Genomic DNA, 24,556 nt, shown 5'->3' on the forward strand with positions numbered 1-24,556 from the left:
CAGAAGCCAGGCTCAGACAGCGCTGGTCATTGGCGCGGCGGCGGCGGCGGCGGCGGCGGCGGCGGCGCCGCTCCCAGGCGCCCATGTCCCACACTCGCTGTCTCCTCACAGCCCGAGCTCGCATCCCCTCTCCAGCCTGCTGCCCGCCAACGCCCGGCACGAGCGAGAAAGCCAGGCGCCAGAGGGACTTTGGGCCAGGGCCGGCGGTCGCTGTGAGGAGCGTCGGAGCTCAGCCGCACCTGCCACGCGTCGCCTGCCCTGACTGGAATTCGGGCGCAGGCCAGGCTGGGTCCGGTTCCTGGCTTCCTCCGGCGACACTGACAGTCTGTCGGCGGCCCTGGACGGCAGATTCGGAAGCGCAGGTTGGGCCGAGTCCGCCTCCGTCCCTGCGTCCCTCCTTCCCTCCGACCGCGCCTCGCCCTGGGGGTCCTCCCCGTTCCCCCGGAGCCTCTTCTTCAGGTCACTCACCGCCTCCTGCTCACATGGAGCGGATGTCCATGGGCGAGCAGCGAACCACCAGTGTCTGGCGGTTGGCGGCGAGCGCCGCTGGGGCGGCGTCGGGCGGCGGCGGCCATCGGTGCATGGGTGGTTCAGTGGTAGAATTCTCGCCTGCCACGCGGGAGGCCCGGGTTCGATTCCCGGCCCATGCAGCGACCCAGTCCCCTTTTGGTCCCGCAGCCCACAGCGGAGCTAGGCTTCCCCTCTCCCACGCTCAAGGCACCTGTCCTACCACAGCATGCTCCCACCCGCAGCCCACCGCCACACCTTCCCTCTCCTGTCCTGCCCACGCCGGCGCCCCCTACCCTCCGTGGGATGAAAACCCCAACCCCGAGAGCCAAGCCTCCGTGACCTGACGCCTTGCGGGCTCAGCCACTCTCGCGCCCACACACCTTCCTTGTCCCTTTTCTCTTTCTTACCCTGATCCCGCTGGGGTCACACGGTGCACTGGAAGGAATACCCTACACTGGCACCCGCTCGCCCCACCTCTTCACGTTTCACCGCGCTTCCCCGCTCTCTGCCTCACTCTCCCCACACTCGGAAAGTTACACAGTGTTTGCTCAACCAGGAACCGAAAAGCTGCCGCCCCTGGGAGGGCTACATTGCACTCCCCAGGAGTGTCCCCAAAGCGTTATCCTGCATGAGGAATTCCAAAGAGGAATTCCACAATATCAGGGCAGAGTGCACTCTATGTTCACTTTACGTCCCTCAGCCGAAATATTTTTCGAACACCCGCCCGCTCCCCCACCACTAAAACCACCATCACCACCAACACCCCAACAACAAACACCACCCCCTCCCCTGAAGCCCTCCTCCCACCACTGGCACCCCACCTAGCGACACCACCCCCCAGCACCATCAAATCCTACTTTGTCAACGGTTCTGCCCTTGCGTGTGTCCGTTTGGCCTCTTTGTTTAATTTTTATTTTTTTTTGAATTTTCATTTTAATAGACGTATAGTTGATTTACAGTATTGTGTTATTTTCAGGGGTACAGTAAACTGATTATCTTTTCTATACATGTGTATGTATACGCATATAGATCGTTACTTTCCGTTACAGGTAATTACGAGACGTTGAATATACTTCTCGGTGCTGTACCGTAAATCCTGTTGTTCCTACCCGCTAACACCAGCTCCTAATTGATCCCTCGCCTACACGTTCCCCTTGGGTAACTGTAAGTTTGTTCTCTCTCTGTGTGAATCTGTTTCTGTTTTGCACAGAGGTTCACTTGTACTATTGTTTGGATTCCACATGTATGTATTTTTGTCCTTCTGTCTGACTTATTATACTAGGTTCGGTGCTCTCTAGGTCCATCCGTGTTGCTGCAAATGACAAGATCTCATGCTTTTTTATGGCTGAGTAATATTCCACGAGATTGATTTTAATACATTGAAAATCCCTCTCTCTCTTATCTATCTGTTTTTCTATCGATATCTATCGATCGATCTCTCTATCTATCTACTTATCTATATCTCATATTTCCTTAAGCCAATCATCCACGGATTGACACCTGAGATTTTTTCCCCTGTCATGGCTATGGCCCACGGTGCTGCTATGAACGTTGAGGTGTACGTATCTTTCCCAATTAGAGGTTTTGTGTTTTCCGCATACATACTCAGGATGGGGACGGCTGGATCATATGGTAACTCTCCATTGGTGCCTTCATTGTTGTTTTCGTTGTCGTTGAAGTGTAGTTGATTTCTAAGACCGTATTAGTTTCAAGTACACAGCAAAGTGATTCGGTTTAGAATGTATACTGTATTTACAGATTATTTTCCATTATAGGGTATTCCAGGACACTGAAGATCGTTCCCTGTGTTATTCAGCAAGTCCGTGTTGCTTCTCTATTTTGTACACAGTAGCGTGTATCTGTTAACCCCATACTCCTAACTGATCCCTCCACTCTTCCCTTTCCCCATGCGTACCCGTCACTTGGTTATCGATGTCTGCCGAGTGTGTTTCTGTTTTGTACATAGACAAGTGTATATTATGTTTTAGGTTCCACCTGGAAGTGGATATCATATAATGTTTATCTTGCTCTATAACTGCCTTACTTCACACAGTGTGATAGACTCTAGGTCCATTCATGTGGCTGCGAATGACACTATTTCATCCTCCTTTGGGGCTGTGTAATATGCTCTGGTAAGTTTCTACAGCACATCTTCTTAAGTCCACCGTCCACTCATGGGCCCTTGGGTTCATTCTGGGTCTCGGCTATTGCAAATAGTGCTGCTAGGAAGGTCCTGGAGGAGGGGGGCGGTGCATGTAACCTTTCGAAGTAGAGGTTTCATCTTTCCCACGTACGTACCCAGCAGTGGGGTTGCTGGATCATATGGTAGCTCTCCTTTGGTGCCTTCATTGTTGTTGTCGTTGAAGTGTAGTTGATTTCCAGTCCTGTATTAGGTCGGGTGTACAGCACAGTGGTTCGGTTTGTATGTATATTGTATTTTCAGATTAGTTTCCTTCATAGGGTATTCCAGGACATTGCAGATCGTTCCCTGTGTGATTCCGCAAGTCCGTGTTGCTTCTCTATTTTATACACAGTAGCGTGTATCTGTTAATCCCACACTCCTAACTGATCCCTCCAGCCTTCCCTTTCCCCTCGCATAACCGTCAGTTGGTTTTCGATGTCTGTGGAGTGTGTTTCTGTTTTGTCCATAGATTCATGTCTATTATGTTTTAGATTCCACCCGGAAGTGATATTATATAATATTTATCTTTCTCAGTCTGACTTACTTCACGTCCTTTGATGGACTCTAGGTCCATCCATGCGGCCTCAAATGACAATATTCCATCCTTCTTTATGGCTGAGTAATATTCTACGGTATATTTATGCAACGCATCTTTTTAGGTCCATCGTCCACTCATGGGCCCTTGGGTTCATCCCGGGTCTCAGCAATTGCAAATAGTGCTGCTAGGAATGTGGAGGAGGGGTGCGGTGCTTGTATCTGTTCGAAGCGGAGGTTTCATCTTTCCCACATCTATACCCTGCAGTGGGGTTGCTGGATCATATGGTAGCTCTCCTTTGTGGCCTCTTTACTTCTCGACTCCATCCTCACCTGCCACTCTCCCCAACCACATCCCCTAGGCTCCACACCCCGCCACACACACAGACACACAGACACACAGACACACACACACACACATACAGACACACACACACACACACACACACACACACACACACACACACACTCAGACTTGAGGCTTGACGGATTGAAAGTGTTTCCTGATGAGGTAATCTGTGTCTCTGGGGCTGTAGAATGCCCCACTCAATTCAGACCTCGCCTAGACCCTGTCCCCTACCCTTGTTTCTGTCCTTCCCTTGCCTGCTTCCTACCCTGCTGCCCCAGCCCCAGCCCCCTGGTTAGCCTGACCACCTCAAAGCACAGCCCACCTGTCTCGCCCTCTCACCCACCGCCCCGCTGGGGTCCTCTCCCACCATCGTCCTCGTACCACAGCCCACTCACCCCCCTGCTTGCTATCTGCCCTTCCTCGAAGACTCCAGGCTCGCTCCCCTCTACCCGCCACCAACCCCTAGTTCCCCAGCCCCTCTCTCACACATCCGGTGCAGAAGACTCACTTCCGCCACTCCTGGCCTCCCACGGGCTCCTCAGACCCACTCCTACTCCATGGCCACCCTCTTCCCTACATCGGACCCACCCGCACATCGCACGCAATTGGGGGGCCAAGGGCAATCGCGGGCCCAAGCTTCGGCAGAGCCCCTGCCTGAGTGGCCAACTACTCTCCTAGCCAGTTCCCCGCAAGCCCCACTCCTCTCCTTCGCACCTGCGCTCCACCCAGTGCCCTGGACTCGTCCTGCCACCTCCCAACCCGAGGCTCAAGGCCGGCCCTTCTCTATGGGGTCGTCTGGCTCTGTTCCCTAAGCCTCGTGGTGTGGCCCCCAACCACGGCGACAAACACCTTCACCCCGTACTCTCGCCCACCCACACTCACCCCGAACACACCCACAAGGGCGTTGACGAAAGCGCCTGCGGTGATGGGATGCACCCATATGCCGACAGGGGCTCCCTTCCACAGGGGAACCGGCTTGGTCTAAATCCAGCGACTATACTGCCACCGCCAAACGCTGCAGCTCATCGGCTGTCCACTCTGCCTCTGAAGGAAACAAGCTGTGAACCGCACACCAAACCCTTTGCTGACAGACGCGCCCAAGCCTGGCCTGAGAGGAGACCGAGGTCGGTGATTCACCATGGCCAGAATCCATAGGAGAAGGTGAAGACAGGCTGAAGAGAGGGATGGAGTCCATCCAATAATAGATAGTAACGTGGGAATGGGGAATATTAGAAGTCATAGCCAGGTGAGTGGTGCATGTGTGTGTGTGTGTGTGACTCTGGTGTGTGTGTATGTGTGTGTGTGTGTGCGCGCGCGTGTGCGTGTGTGTGTGTGTGTGTGTTTGCTGTTAGTGGAGGGGGAGGTATCGTCGGTAACGTTCTTGCCTCTCTGTGACAGGACTGAGAGTACCGGTAATGCAATCCGAATACCATGTTGGCTGGTAGTCCACCCTGCCACGCATCTGTCTCCACACCCTCCCACTTGCATAGCTAAAGTTTCCCGGGCGGCATCCGGTTTCTGCCTGCTTTCTCACCTCCACTGCCCTTTCGACCAACTACAAGCACGTGGCCAGGTTCCTTTTCACACCTCCGCCTCCCGGCAGCCTGTCTGCTCCCCTGCGCGGTTGAAGACCCCCGCGTCCTTGAAGGCCAACGACAGGCCCACGGGCTTCGAGGGCGGCCCAGGAGCTGGCACGCAGCAGGTAAGCCATCGGGACTGGTCGCTGGCTTGAAAGGAGACGTAAGGGACGGCCAGTCCCGGCAAGTGGCCCAACTTGGAGACGGAGGGCCCTCTCCCGCGCCTTCCGCTTTCCGTCGACGCGGCCACCAGTGATGCCGCCAACCACCACCACCGCCGCCGCCGCCACAACCTGCAGCGCCATCGCCAGCACCCTGTCCACCACGGCCACCAGCACCGTCACCAGCAGCACCAGCAGCACCACCAGCACAAGCAGCAGCACCACCGCCTGAGCTGGGAAGAGAGGGTGGCTTGTCAGCCGCGAGGATTGTGGTGGCGGAAGCAGTGCCGCTTGAGAGTCCAAGCACGCTCGTGGCCACGGCTGCGCCGGCCAGTCGTGTTTGGGGCTGGGGCAAGCGTCGGAGCAGGAGTCGTCGCCGAAGGCCTCGAGTGGGTGGGCGCGCGAGGCCGAAAGTTTTGGCGGGGCACGAGGGTGGAGGTTGCACGCCAGGGCCTGGGGCTGCAGGTGGAGGGTACCGGGTGGCTCTTGTCGGGGCGCTGAGGTCACGGGGCGGGGGAGAAGGAGCGGACGAGTTGGCTTGGTGCGTGGGCTAAAAGGGGGGTGGTGGTGGGGTGGGGGCGGAGTGTTTGTGGACGCGCTGGGGAGGTTGGTAGGCGGAGAGGAAGAAGAAATGCTTCCCTGACCGGGAATCGAACCCGGGCCGCGGCGGTGAGAGCGCCGAATCCTAACCACTAGACCACCAGGGAGCGTCGGGCTCCGCGTCTGGCCTGCCTCTGCTCGACCCAGCCACTGGGCGCTGCCTTGGCGCCAAGGCCCGGCCTTTCCACGTCCAGCCGCCCTCCGCCCCTGGCAAGCCACGTGCCCTAGCGTTCTTCCTGCTTGCTGGCACCCTCAAAACACTGCGCGCCTCCTTCCCGCACACGCGCGAGAAGCCGCAGGCCACCTAGCTCCCTCTTTTCTGCGCCCAGCTCCCGGCTCTCCCTCACGGGCCCCGGGCGGGAGGGCCGGCCGTGGAGCTCGGCAAAAGATGGGCCCGCTGCGTTGGCCGGGAATCGAACCCGGGTCAACTGCTTGGAAGGCAGCTATGCTCACCACTATACCACCAACGCTGCACAGCCCGGGCCGCCCCGACACGCCGGCCCCGGGCTCGCCGGAGCGCGGTCTCGCCGCCGCCGCCGCCGCTGCCCCTGCGGCGGCCGGGCGCAGCCCGGCCCCGACGCCCCGTCCGCCAGCAGCTCTGCGCTGCGTCAGGCGCCACCGTCGGCCGCCCCGGGCGCCTCAACCGCTCCAGCCCTACGCAGCTGCCCTCGCCCCCGGCCCGAACGCTTCTGGGGCGGGGGGCGGGGTGGGGGCGCGCTGTCGCTGCCTTGCTGCTGCCGGGCCCTCGGCTGCACGCCGCGGCCCGCCCCCCTCCGCGGGCACGCCACCTCTGGTTCCCCGCTCGCCAAAGCCCTTCTCCAACGGCTGTTGGGCGAGGCCACTCCCCGGCACCGAAAGGGGACGGGACTCATCCGCCCCACACCCGTCCCGGCAGCCGTGAAGCTGTGCAGGTGTGCGTCGCGTCGCAAGGAGCCCACTGCGGCAGCCACTGTGGGCGGGCCGCAATGTCGCCGGGCGCTTGTGGGGTCGAGAGGAGGCCCTCGCTCGGCCGTGGCGCCCGAGCGCCCGGCGAGGAGGACGGGCAAGGGGTTGCAGGGGTGGAGGGCTGGAGGCGGTCGAGGGTGGGCAGGCCCCGCTGGAGGGCGGAGGGACGAGAAGAAGGGCCGTTGGGGCCAGGCGGCTGGACAGAGAGCGGCGCCAGCCACCAAAAAGGGGCGTGTGGCCTCCCCGTCGGGGAATCGAACCCCGGTCTCCCGCGTGACAGGCGGGGATACTCACCACTATACTAACGAGGACGGCGGCGGCCACACGGGCGCCCGACTGCTCTCCGGCTGCCTGCAGACGCCTACCCCCTGCCCTCGGCCCTCTGCCCACCACGGGCGCCCGCCACGTGCCCGACCCGACCCGACCTGACCCGACACCACACCAAACGCGTCATGCAAGGAGGCAGCCCGGGACCCCGCCAGGGACACGGATCCGCGTGGCGCTGGAAACTCCCAGTGCGCGCTGCCTATAGCCCCCGACGCCAGGATCGCGCCGTGAGGAGGGGGGCCCGAGGGGGCCGGAGAGCTCAAGCAAGGCTGTGAGGAGGAGGTGGGCGCTCGCCGTGCCACGTCCCGGGAGAAGAGGCGGAGGGGTGGGCGCGGCCGGCGGCAGAAGCTGGCCGGACGCGGCACACGGCTGGGTCCCGGGCCAGGGGTGGGCGAGGGGGCGGCGGCGGCGGAGCCGGGCGCGACGGCTGGCCTCGCTGCCCCGTTGGCCGGCGCGCGCCCGGTCCGTCGCGCAGCCGGACGGCCGCCCCCTGGCGCAGAGCACCGCGTCGGGCCAAGGGCATCGGTGTCCGCGTCGCGTCGGGTCCCAGCCAGCCGAGCGGCGACGCGCCCAGGCCCGCCGTCAGGATGGCCGAGCGGTCTAAGGCGCTGCGTTCAGGTCGCAGTCTCCCCTGGAGGCGTGGGTTCGAATCCCACTCCTGACAAGCCAGCCTTTTTTGGCCCGCCCAACAAATGCTGCACCCGGCCCGTCCCGGGCCTGGACAACACCCTACCGCCTCACACTCCGTTCCTGCCTCGCACTCTTGCCAGCTCCCCAGACTCCGGCCCCCTCGACGCGACACCCACACGACGCCTCTCACACGCAGGACCTCCTCAGCCACAGCTGCTCTTCCTGCCCAGTCCTGTGCGCCGGCCTCACGGAAACAGCCCAGGGGGAACCCTCTGGAAACTGCCGTTCAGGACACACGCCCTCCTCGCCTTCGCAGTGCAGGCCTTCGCGGCACTTCTTTCACCCACCTTGGCGCCACAGCGCATGTACACGCGAGAAGCCGCTGCCCCGGCCGGACCCAGCCACACCCCGGCGCGCTCCCTCAGACGGCTGCCCACGAGCCAGCAGCCACTCTGCCAAAGTGCTCCTCCTCACGACCAACGCACCGGAGCGGGACCCTTCGGGAGAGCGGCCGGCAGGAGCGCAGAAGCCAGGCTCAGACAGCGCTGGTCATTGGCGCGGCGGCGGCGGCGGCGGCGGCGGCGGCGGCGCCGCTCCCAGGCGCCCATGTCCCACACTCGCTGTCTCCTCACAGCCCGAGCTCGCATCCCCTCTCCAGCCTGCTGCCCGCCAACGCCCGGCACGAGCGAGAAAGCCAGGCGCCAGAGGGACTTTGGGCCAGGGCCGGCGGTCGCTGTGAGGAGCGTCGGAGCTCAGCCGCACCTGCCACGCGTCGCCTGCCCTGACTGGAATTCGGGCGCAGGCCAGGCTGGGTCCGGTTCCTGGCTTCCTCCGGCGACACTGACAGTCTGTCGGCGGCCCTGGACGGCAGATTCGGAAGCGCAGGTTGGGCCGAGTCCGCCTCCGTCCCTGCGTCCCTCCTTCCCTCCGACCGCGCCTCGCCCTGGGGGTCCTCCCCGTTCCCCCGGAGCCTCTTCTTCAGGTCACTCACCGCCTCCTGCTCACATGGAGCGGATGTCCATGGGCGAGCAGCGAACCACCAGTGTCTGGCGGTTGGCGGCGAGCGCCGCTGGGGCGGCGTCGGGCGGCGGCGGCCATCGGTGCATGGGTGGTTCAGTGGTAGAATTCTCGCCTGCCACGCGGGAGGCCCGGGTTCGATTCCCGGCCCATGCAGCGACCCAGTCCCCTTTTGGTCCCGCAGCCCACAGCGGAGCTAGGCTTCCCCTCTCCCACGCTCAAGGCACCTGTCCTACCACAGCATGCTCCCACCCGCAGCCCACCGCCACACCTTCCCTCTCCTGTCCTGCCCACGCCGGCGCCCCCTACCCTCCGTGGGACGAAAACCCCAACCCCGAGAGCCAAGCCTCCGTGACCTGACGCCTTGCGGGCTCAGCCACTCTCGCGCCCACACACCTTCCTTGTCCCTTTTCTCTTTCTTACCCTGATCCCGCTGGGGTCACACGGTGCACTGGAAGGAATACCCTACACTGGCACCCGCTCGCCCCACCTCTTCACGTTTCACCGCGCTTCCCCGCTCTCTGCCTCACTCTCCCCACACTCGGAAAGTTACACAGTGTTTGCTCAACCAGGAACCGAAAAGCTGCCGCCCCTGGGAGGGCTACATTGCACTCCCCAGGAGTGTCCCCAAAGCGTTATCCTGCATGAGGAATTCCAAAGAGGAATTCCACAATATCAGGGCAGAGTGCACTCTATGTTCACTTTACGTCCCTCAGCCGAAATATTTTTCGAACACCCGCCCGCTCCCCCACCACTAAAACCACCATCACCACCAACACCCCAACAACAAACACCACCCCCTCCCCTGAAGCCCTCCTCCCACCACTGGCACCCCACCTAGCGACACCACCCCCCAGCACCATCAAATCCTACTTTGTCAACGGTTCTGCCCTTGCGTGTGTCCGTTTGGCCTCTTTGTTTAATTTTTATTTTTTTTTGAATTTTCATTTTAATAGACGTATAGTTGATTTACAGTATTGTGTTATTTTCAGGGGTACAGTAAACTGATTATCTTTTCTATACATGTGTATGTATACGCATATAGATCGTTACTTTCCGTTACAGGTAATTACGAGACGTTGAATATACTTCTCGGTGCTGTACCGTAAATCCTGTTGTTCCTACCCGCTAACACCAGCTCCTAATTGATCCCTCGCCTACACGTTCCCCTTGGGTAACTGTAAGTTTGTTCTCTCTCTGTGTGAATCTGTTTCTGTTTTGCACAGAGGTTCACTTGTACTATTGTTTGGATTCCACATGTATGTATTTTTGTCCTTCTGTCTGACTTATTATACTAGGTTCGGTGCTCTCTAGGTCCATCCGTGTTGCTGCAAATGACAAGATCTCATGCTTTTTTATGGCTGAGTAATATTCCACGAGATTGATTTTAATACATTGAAAATCCCTCTCTCTCTTATCTATCTGTTTTTCTATCGATATCTATCGATCGATCTCTCTATCTATCTACTTATCTATATCTCATATTTCCTTAAGCCAATCATCCACGGATTGACACCTGAGATTTTTTCCCCTGTCATGGCTATGGCCCACGGTGCTGCTATGAACGTTGAGGTGTACGTATCTTTCCCAATTAGAGGTTTTGTGTTTTCCGCATACATACTCAGGATGGGGACGGCTGGATCATATGGTAACTCTCCATTGGTGCCTTCATTGTTGTTTTCGTTGTCGTTGAAGTGTAGTTGATTTCTAAGACCGTATTAGTTTCAAGTACACAGCAAAGTGATTCGGTTTAGAATGTATACTGTATTTACAGATTATTTTCCATTATAGGGTATTCCAGGACACTGAAGATCGTTCCCTGTGTTATTCAGCAAGTCCGTGTTGCTTCTCTATTTTGTACACAGTAGCGTGTATCTGTTAACCCCATACTCCTAACTGATCCCTCCACTCTTCCCTTTCCCCATGCGTACCCGTCACTTGGTTATCGATGTCTGCCGAGTGTGTTTCTGTTTTGTACATAGACAAGTGTATATTATGTTTTAGGTTCCACCTGGAAGTGGATATCATATAATGTTTATCTTGCTCTATAACTGCCTTACTTCACACAGTGTGATAGACTCTAGGTCCATTCATGTGGCTGCGAATGACACTATTTCATCCTCCTTTGGGGCTGTGTAATATGCTCTGGTAAGTTTCTACAGCACATCTTCTTAAGTCCACCGTCCACTCATGGGCCCTTGGGTTCATTCTGGGTCTCGGCTATTGCAAATAGTGCTGCTAGGAAGGTCCTGGAGGAGGGGGGCGGTGCATGTAACCTTTCGAAGTAGAGGTTTCATCTTTCCCACGTACGTACCCAGCAGTGGGGTTGCTGGATCATATGGTAGCTCTCCTTTGGTGCCTTCATTGTTGTTGTCGTTGAAGTGTAGTTGATTTCCAGTCCTGTATTAGGTCGGGTGTACAGCACAGTGGTTCGGTTTGTATGTATATTGTATTTTCAGATTAGTTTCCTTCATAGGGTATTCCAGGACATTGCAGATCGTTCCCTGTGTGATTCCGCAAGTCCGTGTTGCTTCTCTATTTTATACACAGTAGCGTGTATCTGTTAATCCCACACTCCTAACTGATCCCTCCAGCCTTCCCTTTCCCCTCGCATAACCGTCAGTTGGTTTTCGATGTCTGTGGAGTGTGTTTCTGTTTTGTCCATAGATTCATGTCTATTATGTTTTAGATTCCACCCGGAAGTGATATTATATAATATTTATCTTTCTCAGTCTGACTTACTTCACGTCCTTTGATGGACTCTAGGTCCATCCATGCGGCCTCAAATGACAATATTCCATCCTTCTTTATGGCTGAGTAATATTCTACGGTATATTTATGCAACGCATCTTTTTAGGTCCATCGTCCACTCATGGGCCCTTGGGTTCATCCCGGGTCTCAGCAATTGCAAATAGTGCTGCTAGGAATGTGGAGGAGGGGTGCGGTGCTTGTATCTGTTCGAAGCGGAGGTTTCATCTTTCCCACATCTATACCCTGCAGTGGGGTTGCTGGATCATATGGTAGCTCTCCTTTGTGGCCTCTTTACTTCTCGACTCCATCCTCACCTGCCACTCTCCCCAACCACATCCCCTAGGCTCCACACCCCGCCACACACACAGACACACAGACACACACACACACACACACACACATACAGACACACACACACACACACTCACACACACACACACACACACACACACACTCAGACTTGAGGCTTGACGGATTGAAAGTGTTTCCTGATGAGGTAATCTGTGTCTCTGGGGCTGTAGAATGCCCCACTCAATTCAGACCTCGCCTAGACCCTGTCCCCTACCCTTGTTTCTGTCCTTCCCTTGCCTGCTTCCTACCCTGCTGCCCCAGCCCCAGCCCCCTGGTTAGCCTGACCACCTCAAAGCACAGCCCACCTGTCTCGCCCTCTCACCCACCGCCCCGCTGGGGTCCTCTCCCACCATCGTCCTCGTACCACAGCCCACTCACCCCCCTGCTTGCTATCTGCCCTTCCTCGAAGACTCCAGGCTCGCTCCCCTCTACCCGCCACCAACCCCTAGTTCCCCAGCCCCTCTCTCACACATCCGGTGCAGAAGACTCACTTCCGCCACTCCTGGCCTCCCACGGGCTCTTCAGACCCACTCCTACTCCATGGCCACCCTCTTCCCTACATCGGACCCACCCGCACATCGCACGCAATTGGGGGGCCAAGGGCAATCGCGGGCCCAAGCTTCGGCAGAGCCCCTGCCTGAGTGGCCAACTACTCTCCTAGCCAGTTCCCCGCAAGCCCCACTCCTCTCCTTCGCACCTGCGCTCCACCCAGTGCCCTGGACTCGTCCTGCCACCTCCCAACCCGAGGCTCAAGGCCGGCCCTTCTCTATGGGGTCGTCTGGCTCTGTTCCCTAAGCCTCGTGGTGTGGCCCCCAACCACGGCGACAAACACCTTCACCCCGTACTCTCGCCCACCCACACTCACCCCGAACACACCCACAAGGGCGTTGACGAAAGCGCCTGCGGTGATGGGATGCACCCATATGCCGACAGGGGCTCCCTTCCACAGGGGAACCGGCTTGGTCTAAATCCAGCGACTATACTGCCACCGCCAAACGCTGCAGCTCATCGGCTGTCCACTCTGCCTCTGAAGGAAACAAGCTGTGAACCGCACACCAAACCCTTTGCTGACAGACGCGCCCAAGCCTGGCCTGAGAGGAGACCGAGGTCGGTGATTCACCATGGCCAGAATCCATAGGAGAAGGTGAAGACAGGCTGAAGAGAGGGATGGAGTCCATCCAATAATAGATAGTAACGTGGGAATGGGGAATATTAGAAGTCATAGCCAGGTGAGTGGTGCATGTGTGTGTGTGTGTGTGACTCTGGTGTGTGTGTATGTGTGTGTGTGTGTGCGCGCGCGTGTGCGTGTGTGTGTGTGTGTGTGTTTGCTGTTAGTGGAGGGGGAGGTATCGTCGGTAACGTTCTTGCCTCTCTGTGACAGGACTGAGAGTACCGGTAATGCAATCCGAATACCATGTTGGCTGGTAGTCCACCCTGCCACGCATCTGTCTCCACACCCTCCCACTTGCATAGCTAAAGTTTCCCGGGCGGCATCCGGTTTCTGCCTGCTTTCTCACCTCCACTGCCCTTTCGACCAACTACAAGCACGTGGCCAGGTTCCTTTTCACACCTCCGCCTCCCGGCAGCCTGTCTGCTCCCCTGCGTGGTTGAAGACCCCCGCGTCCTTGAAGGCCAACGACAGGCCCACGGGCTTCGAGGGCGGCCCAGGAGCTGGCACGCAGCAGGTAAGCCATCGGGACTGGTCGCTGGCTTGAAAGGAGACGTAAGGGACGGCCAGTCCCGGCAAGTGGCCCAACTTGGAGACGGAGGGCCCTCTCCCGCGCCTTCCGCTTTCCGTCGACGCGGCCACCAGTGATGCCGCCAACCACCACCACCGCCGCCGCCGCCACAACCTGCAGCGCCATCGCCAGCACCCTGTCCACCACGGCCACCAGCACCGTCACCAGCAGCACCAGCAGCACCACCAGCACAAGCAGCAGCACCACCGCCTGAGCTGGGAAGAGAGGGTGGCTTGTCAGCCGCGAGGATTGTGGTGGCGGAAGCAGTGCCGCTTGAGAGTCCAAGCACGCTCGTGGCCACGGCTGCGCCGGCCAGTCGTGTTTGGGGCTGGGGCAAGCGTCGGAGCAGGAGTCGTCGCCGAAGGCCTCGAGTGGGTGGGCGCGCGAGGCCGAAAGTTTTGGCGGGGCACGAGGGTGGAGGTTGCACGCCAGGGCCTGGGGCTGCAGGTGGAGGGTACCGGGTGGCTCTTGTCGGGGCGCTGAGGTCACGGGGCGGGGGAGAAGGAGCGGACGAGTTGGCTTGGTGCGTGGGCTAAAAGGGGGGTGGTGGTGGGTTGGGGGCGGAGTGTTTGTGGACGCGCTGGGGAGGTTGGTAGGCGGAGAGGAAGAAGAAATGCTTCCCTGACCGGGAATCGAACCCGGGCCGCGGCGGTGAGAGCGCCGAATCCTAACCACTAGACCACCAGGGAGCGTCGGGCTCCGCGTCTGGCCTGCCTCTGCTCGACCCAGCCACTGGGCGCTGCCTTGGCGCCAAGGCCCGGCCTTTCCACGTCCAGCCGCCCTCCGCCCCTGGCAAGCCACGTGCCCTAGCGTTCTTCCTGCTTGCTGGCACCCTCAAAACACTGCGCGCCTCCTTCCCGCACACGCGCGAGAAGCCGCAGGCCACCTAGCTCCCTCTTTTCTGCGCCCAGCTCCCGGCTCTCCCTCACGGGCCCCGGGCGGGAGGGCCGGCCGTGGAGCTCGGCAAAAGATGGGCCCGCTGCGTTGGCCGGGAATCGAACCCGGGTCAACTGCTTGGAAGGCAGCTATGCTCACCACTATACCACCAACGCTGCACAGCCCGGGCCGCCCCGACACGCCGGCCCCGGGCTCGCCGGAGCGCGGTCTCGCCGCCGCCGCCGCTGCCCCTGCGGCGGCCGGGCGCAGCCCGGCCCCGACGCCCCGTCCGCCAGCAGCTCTGCGCTGCGTCAGGCGCCACCGTCGGCCGCCCCGGGCGCCTCAACCGCTCCAGCCCTACGCAGCTGCCCTCGCCCCCGGCCCGAACGCTTCTGGGGCGGGGGGCGGGGTGGGGGCGCGCTGTCGCTGCCTTGCTGCTGCCGGGCCCTCGGCTGCACGCCGCGGCCCGCCCCCCTCCGCGGGCACGCCACCTCTGGTTCCCCGCTCGCCAAAGCCCTTCTCCAACGGCTGTTGGGCGAGGCCACTCCCCGGCACCGAAAGGGGACGGGACTCATCCGCCCCACACCCGTCCCGGCAGCCGTGAAGCTGTGCAGGTGTGCGTCGCGTCGCAAGGAGCCCACTGCGGCAGCCACTGTGGGCGGGCCGCAATGTCGCCGGGCGCTTGTGGGGTCGAGAGGAGGCCCTCGCTCGGCCGTGGCGCCCGAGCGCCCGGCGAGGAGGACGGGCAAGGGGTTGCAGGGGTGGAGGGCTGGAGGCGGTCGAGGGTGGGCAGGCCCCGCTGGAGGGCGGAGGGACGAGAAGAAGGGCCGTTGGGGCCAGGCGGCTGGACAGAGAGCGGCGCCAGCCACCAAAAAGGGGCGTGTGGCCTCCCCGTCGGGGAATCGAACCCCGGTCTCCCGCGTGACAGGCGGGGATACTCACCACTATACTAACGAGGACGGCGGCGGCCACACGGGCGCCCGACTGCTCTCCGGCTGCCTGCAGACGCCTACCCCCTGCCCTCGGCCCTCTGCCCACCACGGGCGCCCGCCACGTGCCCGACCCGACCCGACCTGACCCGACACCACACCAAACGCGTCATGCAAGGAGGCAGCCCGGGACCCCGCCAGGGACACGGATCCGCGTGGCGCTGGAAACTCCCAGTGCGCGCTGCCTATAGCCCCCGACGCCAGGATCGCGCCGTGAGGAGGGGGGCCCGAGGGGGCCGGAGAGCTCAAGCAAGGCTGTGAGGAGGAGGTGGGCGCTCGCCGTGCCACGTCCCGGGAGAAGAGGCGGAGGGGTGGGCGCGGCCGGCGGCAGAAGCTGGCCGGACGCGGCACACGGCTGGGTCCCGGGCCAGGGGTGGGCGAGGGGGCGGCGGCGGCGGAGCCGGGCGCGACGGCTGGCCTCGCTGCCCCGTTGGCCGGCGCGCGCCCGGTCCGTCGCGCAGCCGGACGGCCGCCCCCTGGCGCAGAGCACCGCGTCGGGCCAAGGGCATCGGTGTCCGCGTCGCGTCGGGTCCCAGCCAGCCGAGCGGCGACGCGCCCAGGCCCGCCGTCAGGATGGCCGAGCGGTCTAAGGCGCTGCGTTCAGGTCGCAGTCTCCCCTGGAGGCGTGGGTTCGAATCCCACTCCTGACAAGCCAGCCTTTTTTGGCCCGCCCAACAAATGCTGCACCCGGCCCGTCCCGGGCCTGGACAACACCCTACCGCCTCACACTCCGTTCCTGCCTCGCACTCTTGCCAGCTCCCCAGACTCCAGCCCCCTCGACGCGACACCCACACGACGCCTCTCACACGCAGGACCTCCTCAGCCACAGCTGCTCTTCCTGCCGAGTCCTGTGCGCTGGCCTCACGGAAACAGCCCAGGGGGAACCCTCTGGAAACTGCCGTTCAGGACACACGCCCTCCTCGCCTTCGCAGTGCAGGCCTTCGCGGCACTTCTTTCACCCACCTTGGCGCCACAGCGCATGTACACGCGAGAAGCCGCTGCCCCGGCCGGACCCAGCCACACCCCGGCGCGCTCCCTCAGACGGCTGCCCACGAGCCAGCAGCCACTCTGCCAAAGTGCTCCTCCTCACGACCAACGCACCGGAGCGGGACCCTTCGGGAGAGCGGCCGGCAGGAGCGCAGAAGCCAGGCTCAGACAGCGCTGGTCATTGGCGCGGCGGCGGCGGCGGCGGCGGCGGCGGCGCTCCCAGGCGCCCATGTCCCACACTCGCTGTCTCCTCACAGCCCGAGCTCCCATCCCCTCTCCAGCCTGCTGCCCGCCAACGCCCGGCACGAGCGAGAAAGCCAGGCGCCAGAGGGACTTTGGGCCAGGGCCGGCGGTCGCTGTGAGGAGCGTCGGAGCTCAGCCGCACCTGCCACGCGTCGCCTGCCCTGACTGGAATTCGGGCGCAGGCCAGGCTGGGTCCGGTTCCTGGCTTCCTCCGGCGACACTGACAGTCTGTCGGCGGCCCTGGACGGCAGATTCGGAAGCGCAGGTTGGGCCGAGTCCGCCTCCGTCCTTGCGTCCCTCCTTCCCTCCGACCGCGCCTCGCCCTGGGGGTCCTCCCCGTTCCCCCGGAGCCTCTTCTTCAGGTCACTCACCGCCTCCTGCTCACATGGAGCGGATGTCCATGGGCGAGCAGCGAACCACCAGTGTCTGGCGGTTGGCGGCGAGCGCCGCTGGGGCGGCGTCGGGCGGCGGCGGCCATCGGTGCATGGGTGGTTCAGTGGTAGAATTCTCGCCTGCCACGCGGGAGGCCCGGGTTCGATTCCCGGCCCATGCAGCGACCCAGTCCCCTTTTGGTCCCACAGCCCATAGCGGAGCTAGGCTTCCCCTCTCCCACGCTCAAGGCACCTGTCCTACCACAGCATGCTCCCACCCGCAGCCCACCGCCACACCTTCCCTCTCCTGTCCTGCCCACGCCGGCGCCCCCTACCCTCCGTGGGACGAAAACCCCAACCCCGAGAGCCAAGCCTCCGTGACCTGACGCCTTGCGGGCTCAGCCACTCTCGCGCCCACACACCTTCCTTGTCCCTTTTCTCTTTCTTACCCTGATCCCGCTGGGGTCACACGGTGCACTGGAAGGAATACCCTACACTGGCACCCGCTCGCCCCACCTCTTCACGTTTCACCGCGCTTCCCCGCTCTCTGCCTCACTCTCCCCACACTCGGAAAGTTACACAGTGTTTGCTCAACCAGGAACCGAAAAGCTGCCGCCCCTGGGAGGGCTACATTGCACTCCCCAGGAGTGTCCCCAAAGCGTTATCCTGCATGAGGAATTCCAAAGAGGAATTCCACAATATCAGGGCAGAGTGCACTCTATGTTCACTTTACGTCCCTCAGCCGAAATATTTTTCGAACACCCGCCCGCTCCCCCACCACTAAAACCACCATCACCACCAACACCCCAACAACAAACACCACCCCCTCCCCTGAAGCCCTCCTCCCACCACTGGCACCCCACCTAGCGACACCACCCCCCAGCACCATCAAATCCTACTTTGTCAACGGTTCTGCCCTTGCGTGTGTCCGTTTGGCCTCTTTGTTTAATTTTTATTTTTTTTGAATTTTCATTTTAATAGACGTATAGTTGATTTACAGTATTGTGTTATTTTCAGGGGTACAGTAAACTGATTATCTTTTCTATACATGTGTATGTATACGCATATAGATCGTTACTTTCCGTTACAGGTAATTACGAGACGTTGAATATACTTCTCGGTGCTGTACCGTAAATCCTGTTGTTCCTACCCGCTAACACCAGCTCCTAATTGATCCCTCGCCTACACGTTCCCCTTGGGTAACTGTAAGTTTGTTCTCTCTCTGTGTGAATCTGTTTCTGTTTTGCACAGAGGTTCACTTGTACTATTGTTTGGATTCCACATGTATGTATTTTTGTCCTTCTGTCTGACTTATTATACTAGGTTCGGTGCTCTCTAGGTCCATCCGTGTTGCTGCAAATGACAAGATCTCATGCTTTTTTATGGCTGAGTAATATTCCACGAGATTGATTTTAATACATTGAAAATCCCTCTCTCTCTTATCTATCTGTTTTTCTATCGATATCTATCGATCGATCTCTCTATCTATCTACTTATCTATATCTCATATTTCCTTAAGCCAATCATCCACGGATTGACACCTGAGATTTTTTCCCCTGTCATGGCTATGGCCCACGGTGCTGCTATGAACGTTGAGGTGTACGTATCTTTCCCAATTAGAGGTTTTGTGTTTTCCGCATACATACTCAGGATGGGGACGGCTGGATCATATGGTAACTCTCCATTGGTGCCTTCATTGTTGTTTTCGTTGTCGTTGAAGTGTAGTTGATTTCTAAGACCGTATTAGTTTCAAGTACACAGCAAAGTGATTCGGTTTAGAATGTATACTGTATTTACAGATTATTTTCCATTATAGGGTATTCCAGGACACTGAAGATCGTTCCCTGTGTTATTCAGCAAGTCCGTGTTGCTTCTCTATTTTGTACACAGTAGCGTGTATCTGTTAACCCCATACTCCTAACTGATCCCTCCACTCTTCCCTTTCCCCATGCGTACCCGTCACTTGGTTATCGATGTCTGCCGAGTGTGTTTCTGTTTTGTACATAGACAAGTGTATATTATGTTTTAGGTTCCACCTGGAAGTGGATATCATATAATGTTTATCTTGCTCTATAACTGCCTTACTTCACACAGTGTGATAGACTCTAGGTCCATTCATGTGGCTGCGAATGACACTATTTCATCCTCCTTTGGGGCTGTGTAATATGCTCTGGTAAGTTTCTACAGCACATCTTCTTAAGTCCACCGTCCACTCATGGGCCCTTGGGTTCATTCTGGGTCTCGGCTATTGCAAATAGTGCTGCTAGGAAGGTCCTGGAGGAGGGGGGCGGTGCATGTAACCTTTCGAAGTAGAGGTTTCATCTTTCCCACGTACGTACCCAGCAGTGGGGTTGCTGGATCATATGGTAGCTCTCCTTTGGTGCCTTCATTGTTGTTGTCGTTGAAGTGTAGTTGATTTCCAGTCCTGTATTAGGTCGGGTGTACAGCACAGTGGTTCGGTTTGTATGTATATTGTATTTTCAGATTAGTTTCCTTCATAGGGTATTCCAGGACATTGCAGATCGTTCCCTGTGTGATTCCGCAAGTCCGTGTTGCTTCTCTATTTTATACACAGTAGCGTGTATCTGTTAATCCCACACTCCTAACTGATCCCTCCAGCCTTCCCTTTCCCCTCGCATAACCGTCAGTTGGTTTTCGATGTCTGTGGAGTGTGTTTCTGTTTTGTCCATAGATTCATGTCTATTATGTTTTAGATTCCACCCGGAAGTGATATTATATAATATTTATCTTTCTCAGTCTGACTTACTTCACGTCCTTTGATGGACTCTAGGTTCATCCATGCGGCCTCAAATGACAATATTCCATCCTTCTTTATGGCTGAGTAATATTCTACGGTATATTTATGCAACGCATCTTTTTAGGTCCATCGTCCACTCATGGGCCCTTGGGTTCATCCCGGGTCTCAGCAATTGCAAATAGTGCTGCTAGGAATGTGGAGGAGGGGTGCGGTGCTTGTATCTGTTCGAAGCGGAGGTTTCATCTTTCCCACATCTATACCCTGCAGTGGGGTTGCTGGATCATATGGTAGCTCTCCTTTGTGGCCTCTTTACTTCTCGACTCCATCCTCACCTGCCACTCTCCCCAACCACATCCCCTAGGCTCCACACCCCGCCACACACACAGACACACAGACACACACACACACACACACACACATACAGACACACACACACACACACACACACACACACACACACACACACACACACACACACTCAGACTTGAGGCTTGACGGATTGAAAGTGTTTCCTGATGAGGTAATCTGTGTCTCTGGGGCTGTAGAATGCCCCACTCAATTCAGACCTCGCCTAGACCCTGTCCCCTACCCTTGTTTCTGTCCTTCCCTTGCCTGCTTCCTACCCTGCTGCCCCAGCCCCAGCCCCCTGGTTAGCCTGACCACCTCAAAGCACAGCCCACCTGTCTCGCCCTCTCACCCACCGCCCCGCTGGGGTCCTCTCCCACCATCGTCCTCGTACCACAGCCCACTCACCCCCCTGCTTGCTATCTGCCCTTCCTCGAAGACTCCAGGCTCGCTCCCCTCTACCCGCCACCAACCCCTAGTTCCCCAGCCCCTCTCTCACACATCCGGTGCAGAAGACTCACTTCCGCCACTCCTGGCCTCCCACGGGCTCTTCAGACCCACTCCTACTCCATGGCCACCCTCTTCCCTACATCGGACCCACCCGCACATCGCACGCAATTGGGGGGCCAAGGGCAATCGCGGGCCCAAGCTTCGGCAGAGCCCCTGCCTGAGTGGCCAACTACTCTCCTAGCCAGTTCCCCGCAAGCCCCACTCCTCTCCTTCGCACCTGCGCTCCACCCAGTGCCCTGGACTCGTCCTGCCACCTCCCAACCCGAGGCTCAAGGCCGCCCCTTCTCTATGGGGTCGTCTGGCTCTGTTCCCTAAGCCTCGTGGTGTGGCCCCCAACCACGGCGACAAACACCTTCACCCCGTACTCTCGCCCACCCACACTCACCCCGAACACACCCACAAGGGCGTTGACGAAAGCGCCTGCGGTGATGGGATGCACCCATATGCCGACAGGGGCTCCCTTCCACAGGGGAACCGGCTTGGTCTAAATCCAGCGACTATACTGCCACCGCCAAACGCTGCAGCTCATCGGCTGTCCACTCTGCCTCTGAAGGAAACAAGCTGTGAACCGCACACCAAACCCTTTGCTGACAGACGCGCCCAAGCCTGGCCTGAGAGGAGACCGAGGTCGGTGATTCACCATGGCCAGAATCCATAGGAGAAGGTGAAGACAGGCTGAAGAGAGGGATGGAGTCCATCCAATAATAGATAGTAACGTGGGAATGGGGAATATTAGAAGTCATAGCCAGGTGAGTGGTGCATGTGTGTGTGTGTGTGTGACTCTGGTGTGTGTGTATGTGTGTGTGTGTGTGCGCGCGCGTGTCCGTGTGTGTGTGTGTGTGTGTGTGTTTGCTGTTAGTGGAGGGGGAGGTATCGTCGGTAACGTTCTTGCCTCTCTGTGACAGGACTGAGAGTACCGGTAATGCAATCCGAATACCATGTTGGCTGGTAGTCCACCCTGCCACGCATCTGTCTCCACACCCTCCCACTTGCATAGCTAAAGTTTCCCGGGCGGCATCCGGTTTCTGCCTGCTTTCTCACCTCCACTGCCCTTTCGACCAACTACAAGCACGTGGCCAGGTTCCTTTTCACACCTCCGCCTCCCGGCAGCCTGTCTGCTCCCCTGCGCGGTTCAAGACCCCCGCGTCCTTGAAGGCCAACGACAGGCCCACGGGCTTCGAGGGCAGCCCAGGAGCTGGCACGCAGCAGGTAAGCCATCGGGACTGGTCGCTGGCTTGAAAGGAGACGTAAGGGACGGCCAGTCCCGGCAAGTGGCCCAACTTGGAGACGGAGGGCCCTCTCCCGCGCCTTCCGCTTTCCGTCGACGCGGCCACCAGTGATGCCGCCAACCACCACCACCGCCGCCGCCGCCACAACCTGCAGCGCCATCGCCAGCACCCTGTCCACCACGGCCACCAGCACCGTCACCAGCAGCACCAGCAGCACCACCAGCACAAGCAGCAGCACCACCGCCTGAGCTGGGAAGAGAGGGTGGCTTGTCAGCCGCGAGGATTGTGGTGGCGGAAGCAGTGCCGCTTGAGAGTCCAAGCACGCTCGTGGCCACGGCTGCGCCGGCCAGTCGTGTTTGGGGCTGGGGCAAGCGTCGGAGCAGGAGTCGTCGCCGAAGGCCTCGAGTGGGTGGGCGCGCGAGGCCGAAAGTTTTGGCGGGGCACGAGGGTGGAGGTTGCACGCCAGGGCCTGGGGCTGCAGGTGGAGGGTACCGGGTGGCTCTTGTCGGGGCGCTGAGGTCACGGGGCGGGGGAGAAGGAGCGGACGAGTTGGCTTGGTGCGTGGGCTAAAAGGGGGGTGGTGGTGGGGTGGGGGCGGAGTGTTTGTGGACGCGCTGGGGAGGTTGGTAGGCGGAGAGGAAGAAGAAATGCTTCCCTGACCGGGAATCGAACCCGGGTCGCGGCGGTGAGAGCGCCGAATCCTAACCACTAGACCACCAGGGAGCGTCGGGCTCCGCGTCTGGCCTGCCTCTGCTCGACCCAGCCACTGGGCGCTGCCTTGGCGCCAAGGCCCGGCCTTTCCACGTCCAGCCGCCCTCCGCCCCTGGCAAGCCACGTGCCCTAGCGTTCTTCCTGCTTGCTGGCACCCTCAAAACACTGCGCGCCTCCTTCCCGCACACGCGCGAGAAGCCGCAGGCCACCTAGCTCCCTCTTTTCTGCGCCCAGCTCCCGGCTCTCCCTCACGGGCCCCGGGCGGGAGGGCCGGCCGTGGAGCTCGGCAAAAGATGGGCCCGCTGCGTTGGCCGGGAATCGAACCCGGGTCAACTGCTTGGAAGGCAGCTATGCTCACCACTATACCACCAACGCTGCACAGCCCGGGCCGCCCCGACACGCCGGCCCCGGGCTCGCCGGAGCGCGGTCTCGCCGCCGCCGCCGCCGCTGCCCCTGCGGCGGCCGGGCGCAGCCCGGCCCCGACGCCCCGTCCGCCAGCAGCTCTGCGCTGCGTCAGGCGCCACCGTCGGCCGCCCCGGGCGCCTCAACCGCTCCAGCCCTACGCAGCTGCCCTCGCCCCCGGCCCGAACGCTTCTGGGGCGGGGGGCGGGGTGGGGGCGCGCTGTCGCTGCCTTGCTGCTGCCGGGCCCTCGGCTGCACGCCGCGGCCCGCCCCCCTCCGCGGGCACGCCACCTCTGGTTCCCCGCTCGCCAAAGCCCTTCTCCAACGGCTGTTGGGCGAGGCCACTCCCCGGCACCGAAAGGGGACGGGACTCATCCGCCCCACACCCGTCCCGGCAGCCGTGAAGCTGTGCAGGTGTGCGTCGCGTCGCAAGGAGCCCACTGCGGCAGCCACTGTGGGCGGGCCGCAATGTCGCCGGGCGCTTGTGGGGTCGAGAGGAGGCCCTCGCTCGGCCGTGGCGCCCGAGCGCCCGGCGAGGAGGACGGGCAAGGGGTTGCAGGGGTGGAGGGCTGGAGGCGGTCGAGGGTGGGCAGGCCCCGCTGGAGGGCGGAGGGACGAGAAGAAGGGCCGTTGGGGCCAGGCGGCTGGACAGAGAGCGGCGCCAGCCACCAAAAAGGGGCGTGTGGCCTCCCCGTCGGGGAATCGAACCCCGGTCTCCCGCGTGACAGGCGGGGATACTCACCACTATACTAACGAGGACGGCGGCGGCCACACGGGCGCCCGACTGCTCTCCGGCTGCCTGCAGACGCCTACCCCCTGCCCTCGGCCCTCTGCCCACCACGGGCGCCCGCCACGTGCCCGACCCGACCCGACCTGACCCGACACCACACCAAACGCGTCATGCAAGGAGGCAGCCCGGGACCCCGCCAGGGACACGGATCCGCGTGGCGCTGGAAACTCCCAGTGCGCGCTGCCTATAGCCCCCGACGCCAGGATCGCGCCGTGAGGAGGGGGGCCCGAGGGGGCCGGAGAGCTCAAGCAAGGCTGTGAGGAGGAGGTGGGCGCTCGCCGTGCCACGTCCCGGGAGAAGAGGCGGAGGGGTGGGCGCGGCCGGCGGCAGAAGCTGGCCGGACGCGGCACACGGCTGGGTCCCGGGCCAGGGGTGGGCGAGGGGGCGGCGGCGGCGGAGCCGGGCGCGACGGCTGGCCTCGCTGCCCCGTTGGCCGGCGCGCGCCCGGTCCGTCGCGCAGCCGGACGGCCGCCCCCTGGCGCAGAGCACCGCGTCGGGCCAAGGGCATCGGTGTCCGCGTCGCGTCGGGTCCCAGCCAGCCGAGCGGCGACGCGCCCAGGCCCGCCGTCAGGATGGCCGAGCGGTCTAAGGCGCTGCGTTCAGGTCGCAGTCTCCCCTGGAGGCGTGGGTTCGAATCCCACTCCTGACAAGCCAGCCTTTTTTGGCCCGCCC

The 24,556-nt window shown here is 60.5% G+C and overlaps 15 non-coding genes across 15 annotated transcripts; 6 read left to right on the forward strand and 9 right to left on the reverse strand.

Moving 5' to 3' along the window:
• The first annotated feature begins 579 nt into the window (after positions 1-579).
• Positions 580-650, forward strand: TRNAG-GCC (transfer RNA glycine (anticodon GCC)). The gene has a single exon. It is a non-coding gene; the product is annotated as a tRNA-Gly (tRNA).
• A 5,298-nt stretch (positions 651-5,948) lies between these two features.
• TRNAE-CUC (transfer RNA glutamic acid (anticodon CUC)) lies at positions 5,949-6,020 on the reverse strand. The gene has a single exon. It is a non-coding gene; the product is annotated as a tRNA-Glu (tRNA).
• Positions 6,021-6,311: 291 nt separating this feature from the next.
• TRNAG-UCC (transfer RNA glycine (anticodon UCC)) lies at positions 6,312-6,383 on the reverse strand. The gene has a single exon. It is a non-coding gene; the product is annotated as a tRNA-Gly (tRNA).
• A 714-nt stretch (positions 6,384-7,097) lies between these two features.
• On the reverse strand, positions 7,098-7,169 carry TRNAD-GUC (transfer RNA aspartic acid (anticodon GUC)). Its single transcript has one exon. It is a non-coding gene; the product is annotated as a tRNA-Asp (tRNA).
• Positions 7,170-7,766: 597 nt separating this feature from the next.
• On the forward strand, positions 7,767-7,849 carry TRNAL-CAG (transfer RNA leucine (anticodon CAG)). The gene has a single exon. It is a non-coding gene; the product is annotated as a tRNA-Leu (tRNA).
• Positions 7,850-8,917: 1,068 nt separating this feature from the next.
• TRNAG-GCC (transfer RNA glycine (anticodon GCC)) lies at positions 8,918-8,988 on the forward strand. Its single transcript has one exon. It is a non-coding gene; the product is annotated as a tRNA-Gly (tRNA).
• A 5,302-nt stretch (positions 8,989-14,290) lies between these two features.
• Positions 14,291-14,362, reverse strand: TRNAE-CUC (transfer RNA glutamic acid (anticodon CUC)). Its single transcript has one exon. It is a non-coding gene; the product is annotated as a tRNA-Glu (tRNA).
• A 291-nt stretch (positions 14,363-14,653) lies between these two features.
• On the reverse strand, positions 14,654-14,725 carry TRNAG-UCC (transfer RNA glycine (anticodon UCC)). Its single transcript has one exon. It is a non-coding gene; the product is annotated as a tRNA-Gly (tRNA).
• Positions 14,726-15,436: 711 nt separating this feature from the next.
• On the reverse strand, positions 15,437-15,508 carry TRNAD-GUC (transfer RNA aspartic acid (anticodon GUC)). The gene has a single exon. It is a non-coding gene; the product is annotated as a tRNA-Asp (tRNA).
• A 597-nt stretch (positions 15,509-16,105) lies between these two features.
• On the forward strand, positions 16,106-16,188 carry TRNAL-CAG (transfer RNA leucine (anticodon CAG)). The gene has a single exon. It is a non-coding gene; the product is annotated as a tRNA-Leu (tRNA).
• A 1,062-nt stretch (positions 16,189-17,250) lies between these two features.
• On the forward strand, positions 17,251-17,321 carry TRNAG-GCC (transfer RNA glycine (anticodon GCC)). Its single transcript has one exon. It is a non-coding gene; the product is annotated as a tRNA-Gly (tRNA).
• A 5,311-nt stretch (positions 17,322-22,632) lies between these two features.
• TRNAE-CUC (transfer RNA glutamic acid (anticodon CUC)) lies at positions 22,633-22,704 on the reverse strand. The gene has a single exon. It is a non-coding gene; the product is annotated as a tRNA-Glu (tRNA).
• A 291-nt stretch (positions 22,705-22,995) lies between these two features.
• On the reverse strand, positions 22,996-23,067 carry TRNAG-UCC (transfer RNA glycine (anticodon UCC)). Its single transcript has one exon. It is a non-coding gene; the product is annotated as a tRNA-Gly (tRNA).
• A 714-nt stretch (positions 23,068-23,781) lies between these two features.
• Positions 23,782-23,853, reverse strand: TRNAD-GUC (transfer RNA aspartic acid (anticodon GUC)). The gene has a single exon. It is a non-coding gene; the product is annotated as a tRNA-Asp (tRNA).
• A 597-nt stretch (positions 23,854-24,450) lies between these two features.
• Positions 24,451-24,533, forward strand: TRNAL-CAG (transfer RNA leucine (anticodon CAG)). The gene has a single exon. It is a non-coding gene; the product is annotated as a tRNA-Leu (tRNA).
• The last annotated feature ends 23 nt before the right edge of the window (positions 24,534-24,556 follow it).

This window comes from Camelus bactrianus, chromosome 21 (genome assembly GCF_048773025.1).
Source record: "Camelus bactrianus isolate YW-2024 breed Bactrian camel chromosome 21, ASM4877302v1, whole genome shotgun sequence".
Lineage (NCBI taxonomy): Eukaryota > Metazoa > Chordata > Mammalia > Artiodactyla > Camelidae > Camelus > Camelus bactrianus.